Here is a 14,336-nt window from a genome sequence, read left to right on the forward strand (position 1 = left end):
ATCTCCAAGGTGGTATTGCCATCTAGAGGGCTGACGTGGAACTGAGGTGAAGGCACGTCTTAGTTATGTAAGTGTGGATGAAGGATGTTAACCCTTAATGTGAGCACAGAATGAGAACAGTTGAAAAAGCTCATGTTGCAAAATGAATAGGCACCAATTACCACTGGGCAAATGACATCAAGCTACTTGCTGCTACTTTCTATTCATTTCACCCACGTTAGGGAATTTATAGAGCAAAGCGTTTATGTTTTAAAGTTAAATCTGCCCATACACACCTAAAAAGATGGTTCTTCAAGGGTTCTTCAGTAAAGGCAGTGTGTCTTTTTAGAGCCATGACTTCTATATAGAACCATTTGATGGCTGAAGTTGTTCTCTGCATGGTGAACCAGCTCTTCAGATTGATAGAGAAGGTGTTGTATATGGTTCTATACAGCACAAAAAGGGTTCTGCTATTGTTACAATGTCATGCTTAAAACAACAGAAGAACCCTTTTTGGTGCTATACAGAACCTTTTTCAAAAAGGTTCTATATAGAACCATATACAACACATTCTCCATCAATCTGAAGAACCATTTCACCGTGCAAAGAAGCGATTAAGCAAGAAGTGCTTCTGTATAGAACTCACGGTTCTAAATAGGACCATCGTCTTTAGTAAAGATCCATTGCAGAACCATCTTTTTTAAGTGTGCAGTTGTGGTAACAAAGTATTTCACTTTGTACGGGATTCTCTGAAAGACCTTAAGCCAGAACTCGCTCAGATTTAAAGGACAGAAAAGATAACGTAACCTTTATCTGGATTATATCTGGATAAACTTTGGCCAGATTCCATTTATACTTTTTCAGTATTTATATAAATGCATCCCTTTTTGACCAGATGAGTTCCGATTGTACTTTTCCTGCATAAAAAGCACAATAACACTACGACACTTTCATCAGCCTGGAGTGTATGTAGGCCTTTGTTCAGGGGCTAAAACCAGCCTCACAAATCCATCTTTCATATCAGTGTCTGTGTTTACACACAAAGATTTTTTGCCAAATTTGACTGAATACAATCCGATTACAGATTCAGACAGAGGTGTTTATGATCACTCTAAACAATCTGATGGAAAATATTTGTTTACATGCTCACAACAAGTAATTTGATGCAAAATGATGCGTATTTATGAAGAACCACTTAGAGTAAACGTTACCATGACAGCGAACATCACGTGAGCCCAGTCAGAGTGAGATGAGCAGCAGTGAGCAGTGATTGTGTCTTTAACTGCTTTAAAATGACGTCAGACTCAGGAAAACGTCCTTCACATGTCCTCATTAAAGAAGGCCGAGAGGAAGACGTCGTGCTCTGAGACTCATAAGCTGGACGTCCGTCCCACCGCCGTCTTTTAAAGATCAGAGCATGAACTTCGTCTCCTCTGCAGACCAGTTTCTGCTCCGCCATGTTGAACGGTATAAACTCTCACTGTGACGCGACGCTCATGCAGAACGGACTGAAACTTTCCGATAGGGAATGTAATCGGATACAGGCGTTTACATGGATATTATTCTTCTATTTAATGGATTATTTACAGGATTACCCACCTCGATCAATCAGATAGAAACTATATTCTGAATGGCCTCTATCGAAATAGACTATACATGTTTACATGAGACAGGAAAAAATCTGCTTGCTGGTTTGTAACCTGCATGTACTCTTGTAACCATAAACTCACAGAAGAAGACATGACATAAATGCACTGTAATACTCGTCGTTGGTTTCAGCAAAATTTTAAAAATGTTTTGTTATCCTGCTTGAGTGAGACGCTACTTGATGCGTCTGTCTGGGACAGTTCTCTGCCTTCACACAAGCACAGTCTGAGAAACGAAAGAAATCAGAGTAAGGCTGCACATGCCCTGAAAACTTTATCAGATGTCTATTAATGAGTGAAATCTGATAACGGCCTTAATCCCATCTAAGAAACTGAGAGTATGCTGTTTACATGAGCACTTGAACAACCAGATAGCAGCTAAAATCCGATTATGATTGGATTACTAAGTGCATGCACATGCACTCACTGCTTCCTGGAGGTGTTTATACCTGGGGTTTTTACAGTGAAGTGAAACCCGAACATGACACAATCAACTAAAAACGTTTTTTTTTAACCCGATTTTCTCCCCAAATTACTCATTTTCAATTCCACCCACTAGTTAGGACTCCCCCAATTACATGACACTACCAACACTGCTGCTCACGCAATGTCAATGGACGGCTGAACGCGCTCAGAGGAAAGCGCCGACTGCCAGATCTGCTACGTCAGCCAACAGACGCCTGCGCTGACGAGTATCGCACTGAGTGAAGGGGGGAGATGGGGGGGCCATCCTACCCACCCAGAGAGAGCGAGGCCAGCTGTGCTCTCTTGGACTCCCGGCTACGGACGACTGCAGCATCACCAGGGATCAAACTCGCGATCTCCTAATGACACGGCCAGCGCTTAGACGGCTGCGCCACTTGGGAGCCTTTTAATGCAAAGTCAGTGCTCAGTTACACCCAGTTAGCCCAAGAGAGTGGCACATTTTCAGTTATGACTCAAACATATCCTAATAAACGCAACACCGCTTCTGTAAGATAAAATATCTAGTGTATTAATATTTCCAAGATTTTGCACAAGCTTACCAGAGCAAAACTTAACCAGCTAGCAAGCTAAAACTACACTTGCTAACCTTTCTGATTCTCCAGAGTTCCAGTTACCCAACACACCCAACAGTTCCAGTCATCATTCCCCTCACCCAACATACTCAAATCCAAACTCGCCCATATTTTCACTTTTGTATCAAGTTCAAGTTCAAGTTCAAAGTGTTTATTGTCATATGTACAGAGGAAACAGGTTTCCTTATATACAATGAAAAGCTTACTTTGCTCCTCGCTAAGAATGCCAGATATAACATTAAGAATATAAAGAGTATATATACAACCATATATATTAATCAAGAAATAGTGCAATGTATAAATTACAGTGGTATGGGTAAATAGTGCTGTGCCTTGCCGGGAACATGATTATCTGCAGCAGAAATGAGTAGTAAAGTGCGATAGTGCAATTGTAAACATGTGCTACAGTTAAAGTGACAGTAGTTGCAGGTTATTCCTGAGGAAAGAGTTCTTTACCAGTGGGGTACACATCACACGTCTGTACCTAAGTCTGGCAGACCGAAGTGTGAATAGTTATTTCTGGTTCAGAACTCTGATTGCGGTGGGGAAGAAGGAGTTCTTTAGCCTGGAGGTCTTGCACATCATACTCCTATACCTCCGTCCTGAGGGCAGAGGTTTGAACAGACCGTGCTGGGGGTGGGTGGGGTCTTTGATGATGGAGGCAGCCTTCCTTTGGACTCTGTGGTTGTAAATGTTCTGCAGAGAGTGCAGTGGAGAATTGGTGATCTTCTCTGCAGTCTTCACCACTCTCTGTAGGCATTTACGATCCATCACGGTCAAGCTGCCGTACCACACGGTGATGCAGCTGGTCAGGAGGCTCTCAATGACAATTTATATACAGCACTGTGCGAAAGTCTGAGGCCCCCAAGACTCATTTTCAAAATCTATTTATTTGTGTAGTTTGTGTTTATTTGCAGAGAAAAGTGTTAATATATGAAGGAATGAAATTTATAAAATATTAATTAATAATGATAATATATATATATATAATAAATAGTGTGTTTGTTTACCCATCTCCAAGCCTCTCCTCCTCGAGGAAGTCCAGTATTATATGTAGTTATAAAGCAGCTCCTGGTTTGACCAATCAGTGCTCAGTAAATTGAGCTCATGATGTAATTGATGATATTAACGAGTCTCTGTGGCGGCTGTGAAGGTGTCCAGGAAAAATATGGACCCGAGAAATTCTTGTTACTGTTTATAGTTTTTCTGTTCATTTGAATTATGAATACGACTTTATTCTGATGTATATTGTGATAAACTCACTGCTGAGGGAAACTGGTTAAACATTCGCTTAGACGCCTAAAACTTTCTCACACTGCTGTACACTAGTCTGCTCTAATTTTATCAGTGGCCCTCCGAACTCTACGCACATGAGCCAGATAAACGCTACTGAGTTAGCTAATCAAGATTGATGAAGGGCTTGGACCCTAAAAAGAGGTCAAATTTGAAAGCGATCTCAATTAAAAGAACAGATGTGACCCACAGTCACTTTAACGCTTGTTATCTCAATGGCTCAGCGGTAAGTTGAGTTTCTCATGCAGCATCGAGGCCTAGCAGACTATATAGTCTACAGGACCAACATCTGCCAGTCTTCAGTGACAACAGGAGTAGTCTCGGAAATCTTAGCAGTGTGATCTAGACAGAACTGCCTCAGCAGGACAGACTGGAGGAAATTCAAACTCAACGGATCATACAAACAAGACAGAAACAGCAGGCGAAGAAATACAGTAGCCAACAGAGCTCAATTCACTCCACCTCCTTGACCCATTCTCTAGAACAACTCTGCATCATTAGCTTCGTGATGAGACTCCTGATTGGGCTGCCATTTGGAAACCACTAGCAACAAGAGCTAAAGTTAAAAAAAAAGGGGGGGGGGGGGGGGGGGGGGACATAACTGGGTTAAATGAGCCACACAAACTGGACCCAAGAGCACTGGAAGAAGGTAATATGGTCTGATGAGCTATCTTTTCCTTTTTTCTGTTCTCGGATCCGTTTTTTTTTCCTCATTGAGAAAGCCGATGGATGCTTCCAACCCACACCGCCTGCTCCCAGCTGTTCCACATAACACGGCACTGAACAGCTGAAAGCTAAATTGTTCAAACATGTACAGTATAATCGCATTTGAGAGAGGGTTGAAGCCGCTCTGCAAGACATAAGACACTCTCTGTCGCGATGCCTCCATATGCTGTTCCTTAGAGTCGTTCTATTCGCACCTTGTATTTTCTTGGTCCTGATCTGAAAGGTTTCCGGGGGGGTTATTTTACTACCATGTCCACTGTTCTTGGGGTAGATCTCCAACCTTGCCCTCTGATCGCTATATATGGGATTTCTGACCCTTCATGAGCACTTAACTCCACACAAAAGGACATTATAGCTTCCACATCCTTACTAGCCAGATGCACCTTATTGTTGCACTGGAAGTCTGTTCAATATCCTTCTATCTCCCGGTGGCTCCAGGATGTCATGGGTTTTGTTTTTTCTTCAAACTTGAGAAAATGAAATATGCGCTGAGAGGATGTACGGTCAAATTTTTCCACAAATGGCAACGCTTTATTTCCTATTTCACTAATATAGAGGTGCTACCTGAATGAATGTGTGCTTGTTTTTGTGGTACCTTTTATATTGCATAAATAAGCAGCAACGTGTGTTGGTCGTGATGAGCTGAGTGGGGATGTTGATGGGGGGGGGGTCCTTTTTGTTTAATACACGGTAGTCTGTAATTAATTTAATTATTTTATCCTACATTCGTATCAGAGTGGGGGGGTTTTTTGTGTGTTTTTATTTATTTATTTTTTTTTTGTTTGGAAATTTTTGTTTTTATCTGTGTGTATGTGACCGTGTACATATACATATATGTTTTAATAAATGAATAAATAAATAAATAAATAAATAAATAAGGGAATGGGTAAATTGTATTTTATTGTGTAAAAAACAAAAGAAAGAAATAAAGAATTATTCTATTTTTACTCAGCAGGTGACCACAACTCTTGATTTTTAGCTGTGTGTAGAGTTCATACCTCGGACAGCCGCAGTGTAAAGCACGTATCCCGGATATCAGGCTTTTTCCGCATGCCTTTGTTGCATGTCTCTGGAGTCTAGCTGTAAGTTTGCTTTATCGCAGCATCCCAGTTCTACTGATTTGGTGACATTTAATGCGATGTGAAAATACAGCTTTCATTTATGAAGTTTAGGAGAGAATATAAAGCATCCAAGCAATAATAATATTCTCTTGGTTACCGTGAACAGAAAACAGCCTGGGTTTTTTCAACTTCTCCCAAGGAATCTGGCCTGAATGTGCAGTACAGTGAAAGTAATGTTATGGCAACTTCCCTAGTTCATGTTACTGGAACGTTCAGGGTCATTTTTGCGCTCGGAAAGTCCGGCACAGAAGGGAAAACTGTTTGAGTAACCTTGGATAGGACAAAGTAAAGCTCTAGAAATCCAGCATGACCTACCACTTATAAAGCAATTTTATTACGTGCTAGTAATGTCAGTAGGCTCAAGTTACCTTGGCGACCTCCCGAAAGATTTAAAAATATATATTATTTTATCTGTTATGCCCACATTCATCTAACACATGTGCCTTTGAGAGAAATGCTGCTAAAACTGAAAATGAGCCACGAAGGGGTCGGCCACGTAAAATGACAGAGTGGGGTCAGCGGATGCTGAGGGGCATAGTGCGCAGAGGTCACCGACTTTCACAATTCATGCTCCCAACTTTGTGGGAACAGTTTGGGGACGGCCCCTTCCTGTTCCAACATGACTGCACACCAGTGCACAAAGCAGGTCCATAAAGACGTGGATGAGCCAGTTTGGTGTGGAAGAACTTGACTGGCCTGCACAGAGTCCTGACCTCAACCTGATAGAACACCTTTGGGATGAATTAGAGCGGAGACTGTGAGCCAGGCCTTCTCGTCCAACATCAGTGTCTGACCTCACAAATGCGCTTCTGGAAGAACGGTCAAAAATTCCCATAAACACTCCTAACCCTTGTGGAAAGCCTTCCCAGAAGAGCTGAAGCTGTTATAGCTGCAAAGGGTGGGCCGACATCATATTAAACCCTATGGATTAAGAATGGGATCTCACTCAAGTTCATATGTGTGTGAAGCCAGACGAATCAATAATTTTGAAAATATTCAGCAAATTACAGAAATTTACAGGCTTCACATTCATACCAGTACTTTCACCAGATAGCGAGAGGACAGCGGACCACTGTTAGCCTGCTGATAGCAAAGCTGGCAGCCCCCCGTGGCTTTTTGCTCGGCGTTTTCTGGGCAGCGCACTGGTGGCTCTCCAGTCCAATAACTCACAGTCCAATTTATTTGTTTTCCCTTTGTTCCTTTTAACTATTAATAAAGAATTTTAACAGCAATGTGATAAATAGCTTGAATTATATAACTGTAACCAGTCCAGCAACATTTTCAAAAAATCGTTTTATATTGGGCCTAGTCATTACGTTTTATCTCAATTGTCTTTGCCATTTTCCAAAATATAATGTACATTAATATTAACACTAATATGTACGTTAGACCTGGTGTGCAAGGTCTGAGTAGTCCAAATGTGGACCAGCAGTGGCATTAAACCTAATCAAGTCAGCGGACCAGTTTTGTTGTTTTTCAGTTTTTGACATAACTTGAAGTTATGTAACTTTCACGATCGATGGACCAAAAGAAGCGGCTCAAAATTACTTGGAAAGACGTCTGGTTCCATTGACTTGCATTAAAAGTAATGTAGGTTTTTTCCTTCTCCTGTAAAGTTACCACTTTGGAGATACGAGGTTTTGATCCAACAACAGCGATGTACTTGCTATCTGGGGAAACGAGTATTTAAATATTCGTTGTCAAAGTCACCTTTTGTATAGTATTTCATGATTAATCATAACTTTAAGTACGTTTTAAGGTGGTTTTAGTGTCAGGACGTTTTGGCTGGGTACGGGTAGACTTAGGTTGGTGCAGCATCTCGCCTAGAACACCACAGCCACACAGGCCAGCTCTCCAGATGGTCTACAGTTGTCCTTTACCCAACTGTACCAAGCATTCACTGGTCTTGATTACATGGTTCAGAGCTGTCGGGAGCTGGGATCCAGCAGAACTCCGGAACGTCTGGGAGTCCCAGAGGAACGGCTTTGGAAAAACTCAACTAATACAAAGACATCCCAAACCTACAGTACTTGGAATGGGTCCACGGGTCTGGCGGCAGCAGCCTGAGGAGAAAGAGCTCATTGAGGCAGGAGAAGACTTCCACAGAGGAGCAACAGAGCTTCTTACAGTACGCTAACGGTTTTTCATTTCTCTGCCAACACTGGGACACGGCCAGGGGCTGCGGACCGGGTGGGGGGAGCGAGAGGGAGGAAATATTGAATGGTGGACTTGTTTCACAGACACTTCGTTTACCTTGAGGGCCCTTTTTCCTGTTTTTGCTGCTCCAATATGACCAGTGTTTGCTACCGTCATTAGATGAGGGTGGCCGTTTGGTTCATAAGGTGAAATTGGTTTTAGCTGAATAACAAATCAAATTAAATCACGTTTATTCTCACATCACATTTACACAGGTGGAAAGTCAGTGAAGATCTTAGGTGCATAGCCCCCTTATAGAATTTAAGTATATAAATATCTAAGAAGAAAAAGAAATATATATACACACAGACTCTGAATGTACACATACACTCAATATACACTAGTACTGCACTATTCCAGTGTACAGTTGTACAGTAATAAGCTCTGAAATGTGCTGCTGGTCTCATCCCGTATGTGCAGTCAGTCTGAGGGAGATAATAGAGGAGATGCAGGTTCTCAGGGACAGAACACTGATATAGAAATCTCCCAGATTAGACAGGACAAGAATAGAAGACGAACAAAATGTCAAGTACAGATTTGCTGGATTGAAGGTGCAGAGGATCAGAGTGAGGTGGATGAGGTGGTGATTGTCCATGGAGATGATCTCAATGATGATGCTCTATATTGTTCGGCATTAACGGGTATCTGTATTAATATCAAAGCACATCAAAAAACAACTAGTCATACAAACAGTACAGAAAGACGGCGCAAAGAAATGGTAAGAAATGTCGAGAGGAAGGCCAAATACCAGGCTTTAAAAGATGCGTAATAACCTTTTATTTCTTTCTGTAAACGTTTCTGCACGTGACGCAGAGAATGGGTTTATGGGTGGGGTCAAAATGTGCAAAGCTCAAGACAGAATTATACGTTTGCCTCTGTAAATCTGCAATTTACACCTAGCGTCCAAACTGGAATGGACAGACAACAGACAACCCTTTGTAATAATTCGAAGATGGTTCAAATAAAAAAAGATGGTTCTTCAAGGGTTCTTTAGAAAAGACGATGGTTCTGTATAGAACCATGAACACTCAAAGAACCCTTTGCATGCTTGTTTTTTTTTTAGTGGGAAATGGTTCTTCAGATTGATGGAGAAAGTGTTGTATGTGGTTCTCTATACAATGTTTTGGAAAAAAAAAAATCAACACAGAAAAGGGTTCTGCTATTTAGGGGTCGGCAATATGGTAAAAATACAATATTGTGATACTTCAAGAAATTTTCGTGATACTTTTCGTGAAAAAGATCCAGCAATGCTACATTTTTAAAAATACTATTAAATGGTTTTTATTCAGTATTTGTCAGATTGTGTCTAAATCGAGTTAAACAGGACTACTTTTGCTCTCCTTATAACAAAGTGTGTAGCTGGTCATGGTTCTACAAGTACTGACGACATGCACAATATGTTCGGAAAAGCATGTTGTGTTGTATTGTGACAATTTATTACGATAACGATGTGCACTCACTGGCTACTTTATTAGGTACCCCTTGCTAGTAAAAGGTTGGACCCCCTTTTGCCTTCAGAACTGTCTTAATTCTTTGTGGCACACTTTCAACAAGGAGATTTTGGTTGGTTATTTGAGTTCCTGTTGCCTTTCTATCATCTGGAACCAGTCTGCCCATTCTCCTCTGACCTCTCACATCAACAAGGCATTTTCGTCCACACAACTGACCGCTCACTGGATATTTCCTCTTTTTCGGACCATTCTCTGTGAACCCTAGAGATGGTTGTATGTGAAAATCCCAGCAGATCAGCAGTTTCTGAAATACTCAGACCAGCCCGTCTGGCACCAACAACCACGCCACGTTCAAAGTCCATTCCATTTGAAATCATGGCATTCTTCATGGAAATTATGGCTTATTACCATTATACCACTCAACCCTATTTAACATACTTAAATGTAATGTGAATGTGTACACAAGGAGGTAGTGTCCAAAGAAGACTGAAAGTACCATTTTTCCTCGTTCTAATAATAGTTCCCCTTCTGCCAGCCAATTAAACGGCTCCATTTGATTTTGCACCAATTCTGGTTTGGATGGAGCATCGCCTAGGTCTTCTCCCACCCCCAACGTTTGCTTGACCCATAGATCCGCAGGACATGTAGTTGATATTTGGCAGGCATGCAGGTTGTGGCCTTCTCAAGTCTCTGCAAGCTGCACTTACCCATGAACATCTTCTCTACATTTCGACCCAGATACGCCAACATACATCTTCGTGGAAGTTTACATCAGCCTTCAACTACGTGCGTGAATCTCGGCAGCTGTGCATCAAGCAAAAACTGAGTAGCTTATCTAGAAAAGCCGATCGAGACCTCAAAGATAATCAACCTCTCAAAAAGAACCGCCTGAGAATATTCGTACAACCCAACCTCAAAACATTCATGTTACGTGTCAGTATGTTGGTCGACACAGACGTAGAAATATATTCAGCCTGTAGCGTTTGGCTGGACGGTGGATGGACGATACTGGTAAATTGTTTTGATGTTAATTAACTGCTTGTTTGTTGTTAAATATTTGTGTATTATGAATAATTAATAACACTGGAGGAAAAAAAGGCCGAATTAGAAGCAACAGTTCCAGTGAATGCAATTAGGCGCTTTGCAGAAGCTCTTGTTTAATCAGCAGCTTTCCGGTCCTAGCACAACTGGAATTCCTGTGCCAGGAACTGTACATGCTAGATTAGCTCATTAAGAGATCAGAGATTTGCTGAAACGCAGTGAAAACAACCCAAACTCCAGTCCAGAACCAACACGAAGGAATCCCATATCAGATATGGCATAGTTATGCACAGATTTAGAGGTGAGCAGAGCAGCCTAAGCCATTCACCAAGCATAAGAACCGTTTCCCCAGAAAGAAGGCATAAGTAGAAGTAAACGTAGACGCCTGAAACAGGAGCCACCCTGGAGTCAAAGAATATAGCAGGTCAGAAGATCACCTCCAAACCCAGGTCCCTACTAGACTGCAGTGGAACCTCTTAGAACATACAGCTAGAGATGTTTGGTAAACTCTGCTCATCTCTTTTGGGTTCCTTTGCTCTGAGAGCCACAGAAGTGAACAGAGTTTCAAACTAAGTATGAAGGGCTGAAATAGAACTGAGGAAAACGAAGGTTTGAGTAGACGTCTCTTTTAAAAAGACTCAGAAGAGTATGAGGCCATCAAAATGTGGCTTCAGTACATGGTACTATAAATATCTCTAGCTAATTTAATGGGACACATCCTACATCTTCACATTTGTCTGGTTTCCCCTGAAGTCCACTTACAAGGTTTGTGTGGGTTTAGGTACTAAAGGTGTCCAACTTTTCTTCTTCCAGGATCACTTTCTTTGTCAGAATCACATACACTATATTTCCAAAAGTATTCGGTCGCCTGGCTTCACACTCATATGAACCTGATTGAGATCCCGTTCTTAATCCATAGGGTTTAATGTGATGTCGGCCCACCCTTTGCAGCTATAACAGCTTCAGCTCTTCTGGGAAGGCTTTCCACAAGGGTTAGGAGTGTGTTGATGGGAATTTTTGACCGTTATTACAGAAGCGCATTTGTGAGGTCAGACACAGATGTTGGACGAGAAGGCCTGGCTCACAGTCTCCACTCTAATTCATCCCAAAGGTGTTCTATGGGGTTGAGGTCAGGACTCTGTGCAGGCCAGTCCAGTTCTTCCACACCAAACTGGCTCATCCGTGTCTTTATGGACCTGCTTTGTGCACTGGTGTGCAGTCATGTTGGAACAGGAAGGGGTCGTCCCCAAACTGTTCCCACAAAGTTGGGAGCATGAAATTGTCCAAAGTCTCTTGGTGCTGAAGCTTTGAGTTCCTCTCACTGGAACTAAGGGGCCGAGCCCGACTCCTGAAAAACACCCCCACACCATGATCCCCCCTCCACCAAACTTTACACTCGGCACAATGCAGTCAGACAAGTACAATGACCTTTTTCTGAATTTGTATCTGGGTGTCTGTATTTTCCTGAACACCCAGCATAATATAACAAACTCATTTTAAGGAACCCCCAAGAATTTTTATTAATTAGAGGTTCATTGGGAGATCCCAGGTCCACTAGGACCCTCCAGAAGCTCCTGTTTTTTGTACCATGACAGAAGGAACTGGTTCTATTTACAACCATAAGTTCTGAAGTTCTACACAGAAGCATTTCATGCTTAAAAGGTTCTTTGCATGGTGAAATGGTTCTTCTGATCAACGTTTTATATGGTTTTATATGGAACCTTTTTAAAAAATGGTTCTTCTATTGTTACAAGAGATGGAACTTGGAGTTCTTCATTATATTTGCCCTTTAATATCTTGGAGAATCTTGTGTAGCTCTCTGAGCTGGTGCATCTCAAGAGTTTTCGATACGTGCCAATAGCTGATTCTGACTATTAAACTTATTATGCTGCAGTTAAAAGACACAGCAGGTCTGTTGACTATAGATTTACAGAAAGTACATATAATTGATCCTCAGGGACACAAATGGCTTTCAGGGTCTCTTTTGTTTTGGTTTAATGAAGCATTTTTAAAGCTGGACGTTGCACAACCCAGCTTTGAGTTCTCGCTCAAACAAGACCAATATGAGCTTATTCGCTTTTCAGCCTGTTTCCTCGCCTGTGTGAAACTTTATCGTGGCCATTTAAAATGTTAAATTAAGAAGAAAGTCATTTTTTTCTCTCACACAATCCAGTTTCCAACTTGTAACTAATTTACAAAGTAATCTGAAACTGAAACTTTGCTTGTGTGTAAAAAGTGATTTCAGAGCCACTCGGTTCTCCCTGATGGAAACTGTTTACCTTCAGTGTTTTGTGCTTCTGATCATTTTAATAGACGTCAGCGTCACTAATTAATGACGTTCTATTAAAAGACTGGTTTACCAAGAGAGACGCTGGAGGACTTTCACCTGAAATGAGTTCATGAAGCCAGTCTGGTTATAAAAATGATAACAGGACATCAGAGCCAGAATTACTCTTTTAGTACTTTTACTTTATACTTAAGTACATTTGAAGGGAAATACTTTAGTACTTTTACTCCAGTGGAGGTCTAAAGGGAGGAACTTCTACTTTTACTGGAGGAATATTTTACCCTGGGCGTCTCGACTTTAACTCCAGTACATGGTTTGTGTACTTCGTCCACCTCTGCTAAAGTGCCATGTGAACATGGGACATTCTGCCAGAGGGTGTGTTAAAGAAATGAAAACAGTACAATGCGCAGGACAGGAGGCCTCCTGTATTCTACACCTAGGGTGACTTATGTGACACTGTTCTCTGTTGCTTTTGTATCCCTGTGCCTGCAAGCGTTGCTCACACGTTGCTGAATGTGGTCAGACTAGTGGGTACATTTTCAGATATGTCCCTCACTCTCGAGACTGGACATTTTAAAAGCTAATGTTTTCTTCATGAAACATGCTGCGCTCTAAATAACACAATGTGATTGATTGATTGATTTATTTTACAGGGAAACATATTCGTTGTCCAGTATACCATCCGGGAGCAGGAAATGTAAGCGGTTTCACCGACAGAAGACACAAAGCAAGCATGAAACTTGTGCACTTGATACTCCTGGACCCTTGACAGCGTAATCATCTACTGTCACTCCTAAATAAACATGAGATTCTACTTTTCACAAAGTAAAAATCTCGAATTGTTGTATTTTTTTAATGAAGGCGTCTATTAAACTAAACAAAGCACCATTTACGACACCAGTGTCGAAATTTCCAGATTACTGGACATCTTGAAATTGGTGTATCATCGTCATCGTCGTCGTCGTTGTCTTTAACCGCTTAATCCAGATGGGGTCGCGATAGCAGTTGGGAGAACAGAGAATCCCAGATGACCCTGTCCCCTGCAACTTCCTCCAGCTCATTCCCAGGGACACCAAGCCACTCCCAGGCCAACTTGGAGATGTAATCCCTCCAGCGGGTCCTAGGACGACCCCGGGGTCTTGTCCTGGTAGGGTGCCTGGTACACCCCCACCGGGAGGCGTCCAGGGGGCATCCGAATCAGATGCCTGAACCACCTCAGCTGGCTCCTCTCAATGGAGCCAGGCCTGGGGGTAGTGTCCCCCGGCGAGCGTCGGGTGGCTGGGCAGCCGAAGAGGCAACGTGGGGGGATCATATGGGCCCACCACCTGCAAGGTCCAGCCTGAGGGAGCGGTGCAGTGCTGCACAGGCAGTGGGAGATTGCAGGGGGGCCCTTGCGACAGAAACTGGCTCTTGGCACGTGGAATGTAAAATTGGCGTATACCGAGATAAATATCTACTATTTCTTTGTTTATCTTCACAAGAGGGACCTCATACAAAAATGGCTCTGAAATAAACGTTTTATTTGGTCTTGGATGTGG

Source organism: Pygocentrus nattereri, chromosome 24 (assembly GCF_015220715.1).
Source record: "Pygocentrus nattereri isolate fPygNat1 chromosome 24, fPygNat1.pri, whole genome shotgun sequence".
NCBI classification, from domain to species: domain Eukaryota; kingdom Metazoa; phylum Chordata; class Actinopteri; order Characiformes; family Serrasalmidae; genus Pygocentrus; species Pygocentrus nattereri.